Source organism: Podarcis filfolensis (genome assembly GCF_964270895.1).
Source record: "Podarcis filfolensis genome assembly, chromosome: 12".
Taxonomy (NCBI): Eukaryota; Metazoa; Chordata; class Lepidosauria; order Squamata; family Lacertidae; genus Podarcis; species Podarcis filfolensis.
In genome coordinates, this window is record NC_139614.1 from 25,010,377 (window position 1) to 25,023,528 (window position 13,152).

A 13,152-nucleotide genomic window follows, 5' to 3' on the forward strand; every position below is an offset into this window, starting at 1 on the left:
TTTCTTAAATCTGAGTCCCCCCCAAATAGTGGGCATCTTATACATGGGGGCTTCTTATAGATGGAAAAATACAGTATATGAAAAAAACTATTATTTCCACTTTTTAGAAAAAGAATAGCAATGCAACTGAGAGCCTGTATTCCATTTCTTGTTTCTTTGGATTACTGTGTTTTTTAGGTATTTAAACTGCCAAAACATTTTACTTTTGGAAAGACTGCCAAAAGTAGTTCTCACAGTAAGCAGGATTCGAGCACAGGGGCACTCTCCCCTCCTGTGGTTTCCAGAAACTGGCATTCAGAAGCAGTGCTACCTCCAGCTGAGCGCAGAGCACAGCCATCATGGCTAGTAGCCACTGATAGCTCTCTCCATCCATGAATAACTGAAAGACAGTTGCTGTGGATCAAAAGTGGTAGAGTGTGTTGTGCTCATGTCCTGCTTTGTGGGCTTCCAGGAGGCATCTCACTGACCACTATGAGCACAGATTGGTGGACTATGTTGGACTTTGGTCTGGCCCAGGAAAGCTCCTTTTTTTTGTCCCTAAGGGGACAAACATATATTGCCTCTGAAATAATGTCAGTGCATTCTGCAGCTATAATCCAAATGATTACAGAGTGATGGGCAAACTGAGGGTAAAAGTGATACGAAATGTATTAGTGAAATGTTGTTATTGAACAAATATTTCATCTAGAATGAAGGCAAAAATGTTCGGAATCTTACCATATATTGCTTATTTGGTCTTTTCTACTTTAACGCTGGAAAATAAAATATGCTGCAGCAAAGCAGATCATATTTCTGTTAAACCTAGTACAGGTTTACGAGGGTCCTAAAACTGTGTAACAAATCTGGAAATTAGTGTCAGATTTTTTTTAATAAAAAAAAGATTCTTTATAGGCTGTTATTTAGCTAAATATATGATAGCTGCTTGGCACTTCCAAGTATACAGATTTGTTTTAAAAAACGTAAATTCATGTCTGCCCCCTGCTCAATCAATCTCCATTTCCACAACTGTTTCTGTAGAGAGGCAGTTTAAAGCATTCTGGGAGATCAAATCTACATTACATAATAAACAATAACAATAAGTGGACTTGGCTGCATGTGGATCAGAACACAGATTAAATTTCGGATACCAGTTGAACATCAGTCTCCACCAGCCTGCTGATTTGAAGGGCATGGTTCTCTATAAAATCTCAGGATATTCTGCACACATTAGTGCCATGTGGAATGTTGATAATACAGTTTCAGGGAAGGCTTCTACATTTGGAAATGAATTGCCTAAAAATTGTCCTTGTCATTCAGTAGGTGGCACTCTTCCCTATGAGCAGATAATGGTATGTCTCTATATCACTTCTATGGCTTAGGTACAGCTATCTTTTAATCTTTGACATACTCACTATGACCACTGGGGAAGTTTTCAGCGAGAGTAAAAAGAAGCAGTCTTTTTATCATCCAAGTTCCAGCTCCAGTAATGAATCAGGAGTTGGGAAACGTAGTTGTTCAACTGTATTGGTGAAATATGGCACTACCTCTAATTCTTTAGTAATATAAGCTTCTGTGATCCTTTAGTAATGTTGTGTGGGGTGTGTTTGTGTGTGTATTTAGGCACCAGGCAAAAACATTCCTCTTCAACCAGGCCTTTGGCTGTTAATGATCTATAGCCTTTTAAAACAGGGAGTGTTTAAAATGTATCCCCCATCCACCCCTGGTTTTAATTGAATATAGGGGTTTTTTGTTTGTTTGCTGCTTTGTTTTTGTAAAGGCATTTTGAGTTGCCTGTAGCTAGAAAAAGCATCTAATGAACTTACATAACAACAGCAACAGCAACATACAGACTTCCTCCTGTCTCTCTATGGCCGTTCACCTCACATCACTGCCTCACCATCACCTCCCCTGCTTCCATCACTACCTGCATTTTGGCACATTTATGTATATTATATTTTGCTTGTGGTAGTGAAGCTTGTGATACTGCTTAGCTAAGCTGGCCCACAAATCTCAGTTGCTGAGAGACCAAAATTATATGCAGCCCAGCTTCTGTGATTGAAGAGAAGGATTTAAATTTGCTTTGAATCCGAACCTCGCAAGGTGAGAGGAAAGAGACCCAGAGCAAAACCACAAGCTACAGCAACCTTTCTCAGTCTTGGCTCCCCAGATGTTGCGGGACTACAGTACCATCTTCAGAGACATTTACCCGCAAAGTTTCAGCCAAATGTCCCCAAGTTGCTGAGGAAGAGGTTATGACGAAATCAAATATTTAATGGCTAACCCTGAAAAGCATGTCTGGCAAGTTACACACCTTGCCCCCCAAGTTACACACCTTGCCATTTAGGGGGAATGTAATTCCACCTGAGGCCGGTAAAGCTGACATTGCTTCAGTTCAAGGTTGGCTCACCACAATCATAGCCTCTCTAACATCTGAATTAAAAACAGTGGTACCTCAGGTTACAGACACCTTGGGTTACAAACACTTCGGGTTACAGACTCCACTAACCCGGAAGTACCGGTAGTACCTTGGGTTAAGAACTTACACTGTTCTCAGGATGAGAATAGAAATTGCGTGCCGGCGGTGTGGTGGCAGCGGGAGGCCCCATTAGCTAAAGTGGTCCCTCAGATTAAGAACAGTTTCAGGTTAAGAACGGACCTGCGGAACGAATTAAGTTCGTAACCAGAGGTACGACTGTACCACCTTCCTAGCCCTTATCTGTCCATAATTAGATTTCAAGCCCAGTTTTGATACTGAACCCCTGATCCTTGATGGGATAAAGAAGAGGGGAAAGAGTGCCATCAGTTATTGATCACACTGTAGCCCAAACTATCAGTTTACCTCAGTGTGGTGTAGTGGTTAAGAGCGGTAGTCTCGTAATCTGGTGAACCGGGTTCGCTTCCCTGCTCCTCCACATGCAGCTGCTGGGTGACCTTCACTTCTTTGAAGTCTCTCAGCCTCACTCACCTCACAGAGTGTTTGTTGTGGGGGAGGAAGGGAAAGGAGATTGTTAGCCGCTTTGAGACTCCTTAGGGTAATGATAAAGCGGGATATCAAATCCAAACTCTTCTTCTTCTTCTAGCTGCACATAGGCATTACAAAACAGCAAATACAAGCAGGAAGTTTGTAAAACTTGACAGATCAAATGCTAAAGGATAGGGCAGTGGTTGTCCATTGCTTCCCACTGGTGTTGGCCCAGCAGCTGAAGGTCTACCCAGTACTTAGGAACAAAGAAAACACCATCTGGCACTGGCTTTCCGGATTTTCAGGCTGGGCTCATCTGCTGCCCAACCTGAGGATGCTGGGAGATTGAGCCTGGGATCTCTCCTGAGTTATGGGTCTTCCCTAGTATGCCTGAGAAGCCCAGCAGAATGAGCAGAGTTATATTCTGCCCAGTTCTAGATGAAAATGGTTGACTAGGGCAAGCGAAACACTTTCAGTCCCCATCTCTACTTTAAATTGACATATATGGGTCCCGAAAACCCAGTGTAAAAGGAGCTGTCCATTCCGTCATTGATAGACTATCTTGCCCTCAAAATGGCAGATTCAAAACTGGACTGTAATTGTTCAGATCATTCATCCAGATGTATTTTTTTAAGATTTGAAAGGATCTCACGTACCTTTAGATTTTTTTTGGAAAGCATTCCTCCTGCTATGGTCATCATCATCGAATCAGTTAAAATAGTCTGCTCAACAGTGGCAAATTTCACAAGTCACAGTGGGTAAGGTTCAAGGAAGACTAACTGGAAGACTGCAGATCTCCTAGAATTATGTCCATCCTCAAGTTTCAAAAAAGACCTGCTATGCAGGTTTCTTTTTGAAAAGCAAAAGTCCAAAGTCCTTTTGGGCACACAGAACCAGTCTACAGTTTTATGGAAGGTGGCCAAAATATTGACCTTTAAAAAGCTAAATCTATCCATGTGCTTTTCCATAGCTTTATTTTTGATTGACAGCTAGTTGTTATTTAACTAGCAGATATTTGCAATAGGACTGCTACAGCTAAGACATAGTATACTCCTCCAAAATGCAGGTCTTGCTTTGTTTGCCTGAATCTTCATATTGGTGCACCCTTGGAAAACGTCATAGAAATCAATGAAAGTGTTCTGATGATCTTTGTACTGCAGTTGCCCCAGGCAATATAATATGCATATCTTGCTGCTTAATCTACCTAGAGCAAACTCTATAATTTTGATGCATACCCATGAAGCATAGGACGAAATCTCTCTGTGTGTAGTTGGGTTTTAGAATAATCAGTTCTCAGACTGTGGTCTGCAAAGAGCTATTTGGTCACATGATTCTGGTTTTTCCCCGGGTTTCCAGCTGCTAAATTGCATTAGATTCCCTCTAAAAATACATTAAATACTTTCCAGCTATTACTTTGCACACAAGTAAGCAATTGGTGTAGGTGCCACAAGATTGTTATATGATAGTGAATGGGAGGGAATGTGGCTCATTAGTGCCTTATTAAGGTATGATCATATTATGGGAAAAGTTTGTTGATCCTCATTTTTAAACCATACTTAACAGCAGCAAATATAATGATGGTCTTAATATCAGTTTTGCAGTAAGAATAGAACAGATGAAATAATGAGGTTACTTATGGCTGTTCCTTGAAATTATTTACGACTGTTCTTTTAAAGTTGGCATACACTAGGAATTGTGGGGTTTTTTTTATAAGGATTCTGTGATTTAGCTTCCCCTGGAATAGAAAGTATTTCATGACTTAGGACAAAACAATTAATTAACTTTAAAATACATTGTTCTGTATTTACCACTTCTCAAGCTGGACTAAATACCGGGGGCAGTAACACCCTGTCCTGGAAATACAACTGAGTTTTCTAAATTAAATAAAAAAACTTGACCTGGTCTATTATTATTGGTGTCAAATTGTTTTGTGAAAGGCATGTCACAATTAACAAGACAGCCATTCAACCAAATTTATGGCTTTTATTCTTTTTAACCTAATGAAGGCTATAAAGTATGATCATGTACTACTCATAAAATAGTACCACATTACACTATTCAGTTTTGAGAGGAGCTTAAATTGTCATCTTTTTGTTGGACTAATGATCAAATATTGATATTTCTTCAATTCATACAAACTTATTGCATGGAGCTTGGTCAATATATTCTGATGTTCACACCAGGGATTTGGAAATCAATGTAGTTTTCCTGTTATTCTCTTATGATTAAATCAATTGAAGTTATTTACTCATAGCACAAAATATGCACAACTGCCAACCCTATGGCTTTTTTGAATTGCTTTCTTGCTACCATTGCCCTCTAATGAGAAGGTGCAGGTTCTCTTCAGGGGTTGACTAAACCTGCTCATGTATACCAGCAATTTGAGGTGCACAAATTGTTCGTTATTAAAGGCTACCAGTGTTCCCACCAAAATGCATCTTTATCATTTGCCACTGCATTAACATTGACAAAACAGAGTAATACTAAAACTCAGCAGTGTTGATCAGACAATGGCAAAATGATAGTCATAAGAGCTACAAGCATGGTTTTTGACATGTCTGTGGCAATCTAGAGAGACCAGGAAAAACAATGGAAATATCAATTCCATTGAATAATAGGGCAAGTCTTGGTGAGCACTCTCATTTCAATCAGGTATGAAGCCGTTTAGGAAAATGGTAGAACACTTGAATTAACTCTGTTCCTACTGAAATAATGCATTCTAAAAATTGGACATTACAAACATAGGTTGATTGCTTAAGACTTCATTGATCTTTATAATATTGATAATTATCTAGCCAAAAATCTGTGGGTATATAGGATGGTGCTGATGGAATCCTAATACTCTCAAATTGTTATTTTTAGAGGGGATATGAGCAACAATGTTGTCTTCAGTGCTGTAGAAGATATAGCACAAATAGGGCTTAAGTTTTAAATGGTTGAATAACTAGAGGAACCAGCATATATTAAGTCATGATGGGTTCATAACAGCCTGGGGAAACATGGGGTGGTGGTGGATTGTTTTATAAAACTGTCTTTTAACTGTCTGGATTTGTCTTTGTTTTAAATGTATTGCAACCAGCCCTGGGATCACATGATAAAGGAAAGGCTAAAAATGCTAAATAAATAAAATAAAATAATAAAGTGGAAGGAAAAAGAGACATTTGTGATCACATTTCCTGTTACCACAAATGTCCCGGAGCTTGCACTTATCTACATTCATGTGGAAGCAGTAGTATGTGAACTGAAAGTCGATGAAATCAGTTTACAGTTGAGTATGAATGATTCAAAAAGAGGTGTGGCAAGCCTGAGCATATTCGTGTATACTTCCGGTTCCCTTACTACTTTGATGAGATTGTGGGCAAGGGTTAGACTTGAGGCCCCCATTTAAAGCAGTATCATACCATTTTAACAGGCATAGCATTCCCCAAGGCATCCTGGGAACAGTAGTTTGTTAAGGGGGCTGATAATTGTTGGGAGGCCCACATTCGCCTCGCAGAGCTGCTGTTCTGAGTTGCCTAGGATGAGGGGTTAATTGTTAAACCACTCTAGGACTTGTAACTCTTTGAGGCAAATAGGGGTCTCCAAACAACGCTCAGCACCCTTAACACAAACTACAGCTCCCAGGATTCTTTGGAAGCTGTGACTGTTAAAGTGGTATAATAGTGCTTTAAATGAGGCTTAAGAATGTTCATGCGTAGGGAATTTGATTACCTGTAATATTTCCACATCTCTCAACTGGTCCCGAGACTGTGCTGAATCAACATATTGATTAAACTTATCCCAAATCTCAACCACAACAAAACACCTATGACCCACTATTCTGTCCTGTACAGTGGTACCTCGGGTTACATATGCTTCAGGTTATATACACTTCAGGTTACAGACTCCGTTAACCCAGAAATAGTGCTTCAGGTTAAGAACTTTGCTTCAGGATGAGAACAGAAATCGTACTCCGGCGGTGCAGCAGCAGCGGGAGGCCCCATTAGCTAACGTGGTGCTTCAGGTTAAGAACAGTTTCAGGTTAAGAACAGACCTCCGGAACGAATTAAGTACTTAACCCGAGGTACCACTGTATGTGGATTGGCTTGTCCTTTGCCATAGTGGAAAGAGGTAAAGCTCATGTCCTGAGTTTTGACAGCTTGGTTTTTCAGAAGATGATAGATAGATGATAGATAGTACTATAGTTGTCCTAAATTTCAGCATTCTAGCTGGTAGAGATCTTCCCCAACAATTCTGATACTCCCAGATTGATTACAAATCATAGTCAACATGGGTCTTAAAAGTTAATGGCAAGGTCTTAAAAATCAATCCTAGCATGAACTAGACATCAATGGAGCAACTTCAAATTAGAGTACTATGACCTGAACTCTTAGAACCAAAGCAAGGACATGAGACTACAATACTCTGAATGTAGCAGAGTCTGCTAATAGAAATTCCCAGGGAAGCCATTCGGGGGAACTGTGGAAATTCCACCTAAGTTTAGTAAAATTATATTACAGTGCAAAGATATTAAGATATAAAGTCAAGAGAATGATACTATAACATTGAACAAATTGGAGTAATATTCTCTGTCAATAATCATTGTGTAAAACTGAATTTTCTATTTGTCTATGTGATCCTGAAGTTAGTGTGGAGTAGCGGGCAACACCAAGCAAGCTAATTGTGCTGGTCCCGTGGGCTACCCGAGAGGCGAGGTCCAAGTCCAGTCCATGGTCAAATGTGCAATGGGGAGGCAGTTGGTAGTAGCAGAAGCTGGGTGTAGGGCAGGGAGCTGGGTGAAGTCAGGAACAGACTTGCAAGCAGGGAGCCAGGGCCGGTCAGGAGCTCAGGCGGGAAAGCAGGACAGGGTTCAGGCAGGAACTGGCAACCAACAATGTTATTCCCGCAACTTGGGACTGGGGCTGGCTGGCTTTTATCTCCCTTGAGGCATAGGGCGGCCCCGATCCTCAGGTGACTTGCCTTTCCTTGCCTGGAGGCAAGCACTCCTCCTGCGGGAACTTAGTTCCCTCCGCCTCTCTGCCCTAGGCCTCTGCAGCTCAGGAGAGGCTGGAGGGCTACTGGACCCAGAGGCAACCTCAGCCTCCTCTGACGGGGCTGAGAGTGGAGCACCTGCAGGCAATGGGTCCTCCATCACCTCAGGAGCCAGAGCAGAGTCAGCTGATGCCTGCACCTGAGGATCCAGCACAGGTGAGGACCCTTCAGGCTCATGCCCCAGCCCCGGCTCAGCTGGTTCTGGAGGTGAGGAATCCTGTGCAGGCTGGGATCCCTCAGGTTCAGCATCCGAGTCTGAATCCCAGGCCATCACACTAATACATACAAATTAGTTATTCTTGAAAACATCTTACCATTTTATTCAGTTGTGAAAAGGTGGGATAAGAGCAAATTGTTCCTCTCTTGTATATGGCATTCAACTAATAGAATAGTTAATCAAATCCATGTTGATAGGTGTCAGAAGCTCCCAGATATAATAAACAGCATATAGCATAAGACAGTGTACACACACGCCACGCCACGCCACGCCACGCCACACGATTCCAAAAGCAGAGATTTGCACAGCATCTTAGGGTTGTATGTTTAAAACATTGGCTGTTTCAGCTGTGTGCAGGGGTGCCAACTTGAATAAAATATTGGGGTGCCAGGTAAGTCCCCCCCTGCTTGCATGATGTGGGAAATGCACACCATTTGAATGGCAATGCCTATCAACATTGGGAGGGCCCAGCCCCCTCAAATATTTTATTGGGGGGCTGGAGGAACTCTGGCCCCTAAGAGTTGGCTCCTATGTTTTACAAGCCCAACCCTGGCCCCTCTTGGCTGCAGAACCATCATGGGAAAGGAGAAGAAAGAGTGGAGGGGACAATCGATGGAGAGAGGTTTTGTAGCAACAATAGCTTGGGGTTGGTGGCATTTCTTTTAAAAATAAGTTACAGTCATACCTCGAGTTGAATGTGCTTCAGGTTGAGTGCTTTCAGGTTGCGCTCCGTGGCAACCCGGAAGTAATAGAGTGCATTACTTCCGGGTTTCGCCGCTCGCACATGCGCAGATGCTCAAAAATGACATCACGTGCATGCGCGGAAGCAGCAAAACGCGACCCGCACACATGCAGACGTGTCATCCGCATCTTATGTTCCATTCAGTATGCAAACAGGGCTCCGGAACGGATCCTGTTCGCATCCTGAGGTACCACTATATCTTTACAGAGGTAGCAAAGGGAGGTTTCTTACTCCAGAGTCATTTGGCCATTATGGAACACTGTCGAACTACAGAGTGCATCTGCCTTCACAGTCTGAGGTGGCGGTGCCTCTGAGTGCCCATTGCTGGAGGCCACAGAAGGGAAGAGTGGCCCTTGTGCTTGGGTCCTGCTTGCCAATTTCCCACTGGGACATCTGCTTGCCCACTATGGGAGCATGATGCTAGACTGAATGGGCCCTCTTTGGCCTGGTCCAGCAGGATCTTCCTATGTTCTTAGAAGCTGTAATCCAAAAGACATGAAAGGTATGATGTTAGCTACCCCTGGCCTACATTACTGACAGGGAAGAACTGGCTTCTTTATTCCTTATTAATTATCTCCCTGCTTTTCTTTGGGGTGTGTGTGGGGAATGGACTTTCTGCGTTTCTCTCCCTTCTTGTTAGAAGGAGTGCGGTTTTTCCACCAAAGCTCCTGCCATTGTACATTCAGTAATTCATTAATGACACACCTGAAAGGGTGGTTTCCTTCCCTCCCCTGTGCTGTCCCTTCATGAGACTGAAGACTGCCAAGACTTCCAAGACCACTTCTAAAGCCTGGCCATCACTCAGCCTCTCATCTCATTACACACGCCAATAAAACTTAGTGGCCGTCTCTCTCCACGAGCAATCTTGCTAATGGATATGGAGCCATGATCGCAAACAGCGTTTTGCATATAGGAAAGCTGGTTTTGCATGTATCTTGGCAAAACCTAATACAGTGGAAGCACAGGGTTGATCTTCTTCTTCTTCTTCTTCTTCTTCTTCTTCTTCTTCTTCTTCTTCTTCTGTGATGTGACTGGCAGGCTGCTTGAGAAGCGAGGAAACGCTGCTTCCGCCAGCCTGATTTCCTCATAAAGACAATAGCTTCCCCTGAAGGCTGTTTCCAGCTGTAGCCACTTGGAAGTACCCACATCAAGCATGTATCACACAGATCTGTCAGTTGGTTCTGGAGCCAGAAAATTGTTGTTTCAAATGTTACAGTACAGGAAAATCGCCTCTCTGCACTCGCTGCCAAAAAAATGACAGCTTAATTTATGCCATGCTGAAGCTACATTACAGAGCCATTGAGGCTGGCAGTTAAGTACACTCCATGCTCACATCTCTCTCCCCCCCTTATGCAAGTGCACTGGGGAGAGATACACAGGGGCTGTAATAGGGACAATTGGCTGCAGTGTTTTCCATGTCAGTGGAACTAAATACAGGTGAAATGGTTAGCAGCCATAAAATGATTTATTTATTTTTTAACTTGTATGCAAAACGTGGCGTAGCAAGCATATACATTCCCAAACAATTGGGAGAGATGTTTGGTGGAATTGGTATGCATGAAATAGACTATGGAGAGGTTTGTTCACGTCAAGTCCCCAGGTTTTATGTGGAGTGAGAAGGCGCCGTGATATTATCCATGCCTTTGAAAATTATTCCGTATCCTTGGTTCAAGACCTTCAGAACCTGGCCATGTTTACACTTTCTGAAATTAAAAAATCTGACAGCATTAAAGCACAGCCAAGTGTCAATATTTGTCATCAAGGTTTTCAGTAGGTATTAAAGATGCACACTCCAGTTTTGAAAGTGAACAACAAAATCCCATCCAATTATCCCCCAGGATGTATCGAAAGATTGTTATTGTATAGCTGAGGCCAAAGTGTAATCTCTTTAATACCAGAACAGCCATCAGCCACATATTTTGGCAAAGTGTTAATAGCAGAACTGGGGATTACCATGTGATATTCTTTTCCTCAGCTGCCAGGTTTATTTATATGAAACCTATAGTAATCCCCCACCCCCAAGGATTTCTTGATATTAAATAAAAAGCTGGAAAATGAGAAAGCAATTCACTTTTATGAATTCAGCAAGGACAAAAAGAGAGAGAGAGACCAGAATTTTAGACCTTGTTTTATTCATTCTACTTCCTTTTTGCTTTTATGGCACATCTCTATTCTAATGCCAGCAGAAGTCTGATGCTTGTTTAAAATACTTCTGTAGATCTAAAGGAGCAGCTGTGTGAAAGAATATCAAGAAATGTGGGATTATAAATTAAAACTAATATTCAGAGTTAGGGTCCCATTGAACTAAATGGGACCTACTTTTGAGTAGACATGCATGGGATTGCACAGAGTGGTTTTGATTGAAGATATAATTGCATCAAGTTGATACATATAAATTAGCTGAGTTAAATTTATAAAAGAAAATGATAATGGCAACATGTTATATTATTTATTCATGCTAAAGCCGTTCTTACTGTTCATGCTGTTTATATATTGTTGCACACCACCCCCGTCTCCAAGTGAGGCAAGATTCCAGGGGTTTCCGGCACTAACTTACTAATATTTTGGAACTGAAGTGCAATGGAGACGGTGGTATCTCTATGATACGTGTATTATTTACACATATATACGACCTGAGTTTGTGATGGTGGGGTTCACAGCATTAACACCCCAAAAGGGTCCTGTTTCTCCCATAACTGTAGCCTAGGATTCAAACAGAAATCTAACATCATGCTCTGACCCTCTCTCCAGCTTGCTGCTTTTACCAACTAGCAACCTTCTTTCCTCTAAGTCATGTCTCAGCCAACTCTCAACTCTGGATTTTGTTTTTCTAACTATCTCAGAGCTGGAGGAGGGGTTCCACTCAGTTGCTGTCTGGCACAGAGCCCCTTCTCCTTGTCTTTCTTAATAACTCATTACCTTCCCTTTGTTTTCTTAATGGCTCATCTCCCAGGCAATCTCCTGAACACAGGAAGCTGGGTCCAGGAATTAGAAGACTGGCATCCAGTTTAACTCTCCAAGTGGAATTTAGATAACTCTGCTTCCAGCATTCTAACTGAGCATTCAGTTTTGGTCCTGAAGATGCAGAAGCAAAGGCTGAGACGACTTCAAGGATCTAGCTAGGCCAGGCTAAACAATAAAGATAACAATCCGTCTTGTAGTGGAAGACTGCCATTGACTACAAGCACAAGTGCCATCTGGCTAGCTGGCAGGGGTGGCAATGACATTAACTTAAGATCAGGTTTCACAGAGCAGGTGGCAAGAAGTATTTGTTACATGTGCTTCTGGCAAATCTGTTTTACCTGGACATTTGTTCATTGCTTTGTGTTGTCATTGGCTTTGGAACCAGTGTGAGTTATCCAACAGCTTCAAGAGAGGGGAAAGAAGACTGAACTACTTTGCTTCAACTCTTTTAAAGAATGGAGGCTACAGTACATTTGGTGACTCTAATGCAGGCATGTCCAAAGTCCGTTTCAGGGACCCTAAAAAAGGCTTAACAACTCCAATCCTAAAAAACGGTCAACAATTTTGGTCAGCCCTCACGCATGTTTACTTCATCAAATCTGGCCCTCTTTGAAAAAAGTTTGGGCACCCCTGCTCTAATGGGGGGAAAATCAGGATAGCAACTGGGGATGCTAGACAATACATAGACAATCTTAGCGAATTCACATTAATGAAGCCTAATGTCATTCACACAAGGACCCTGCAGGAGTTTGCTCAGTGTACGTCAAAACATTAGCTATTGTACTTGTGTCAGTTCAAAAGATTGTTGAATAGTGTCTCTCTCTATTTTTTTTTATTTTTTTTAAACTGACAAGGATGATCCTGGAAATTGCAGAGTCAATTAGCTTGACTGCTACAATTCTTAAGAAGTTAGAACAGAGAACAGGAGCGGTTGGTGAGGTGGGGCAGCAGCACTCCTCTGAGCTTCAGTCACTTGCACCGGTGCTGCATACCAGAATGGAATGAAGGTGAGGAGGTCAGTCAGTAGCCATGAACCTGCATGGTGCTTTCAACAGCATGGTGTGACCCCAGCTGGTAAAGATGTGGATATCCTTGTTTACCTATCAATAGTCATATGTATTGTGTGCAACAGTAGCAAATGCCGACCATATCTGCTAAATTGATTTCTGTTTCGGATACGGAAAAAATAAGTAAGCACCAGCAACTTCTGTTTTCATCTGAATTTTCCAACATCCCTAGTAACAAAACACCTTTACT

The 13,152-nt window shown here is 42.0% G+C and overlaps 1 long non-coding RNA gene across 1 annotated transcript in view; it reads left to right on the forward strand.

Annotated features, from left to right (window-relative positions):
- Nucleotides 1-12,896, forward strand: part of LOC310745891 — a 53,894-nt gene extending 40,998 nt beyond the window's left edge. The window contains exon 3 of the long non-coding RNA XR_014540433.1: nucleotides 12,750-12,896. This is a non-coding gene — a long non-coding RNA (uncharacterized lncRNA). The remainder of the gene's footprint in view (nucleotides 1-12,749) is intronic.
- The last annotated feature ends 256 nt before the right edge of the window (nucleotides 12,897-13,152 follow it).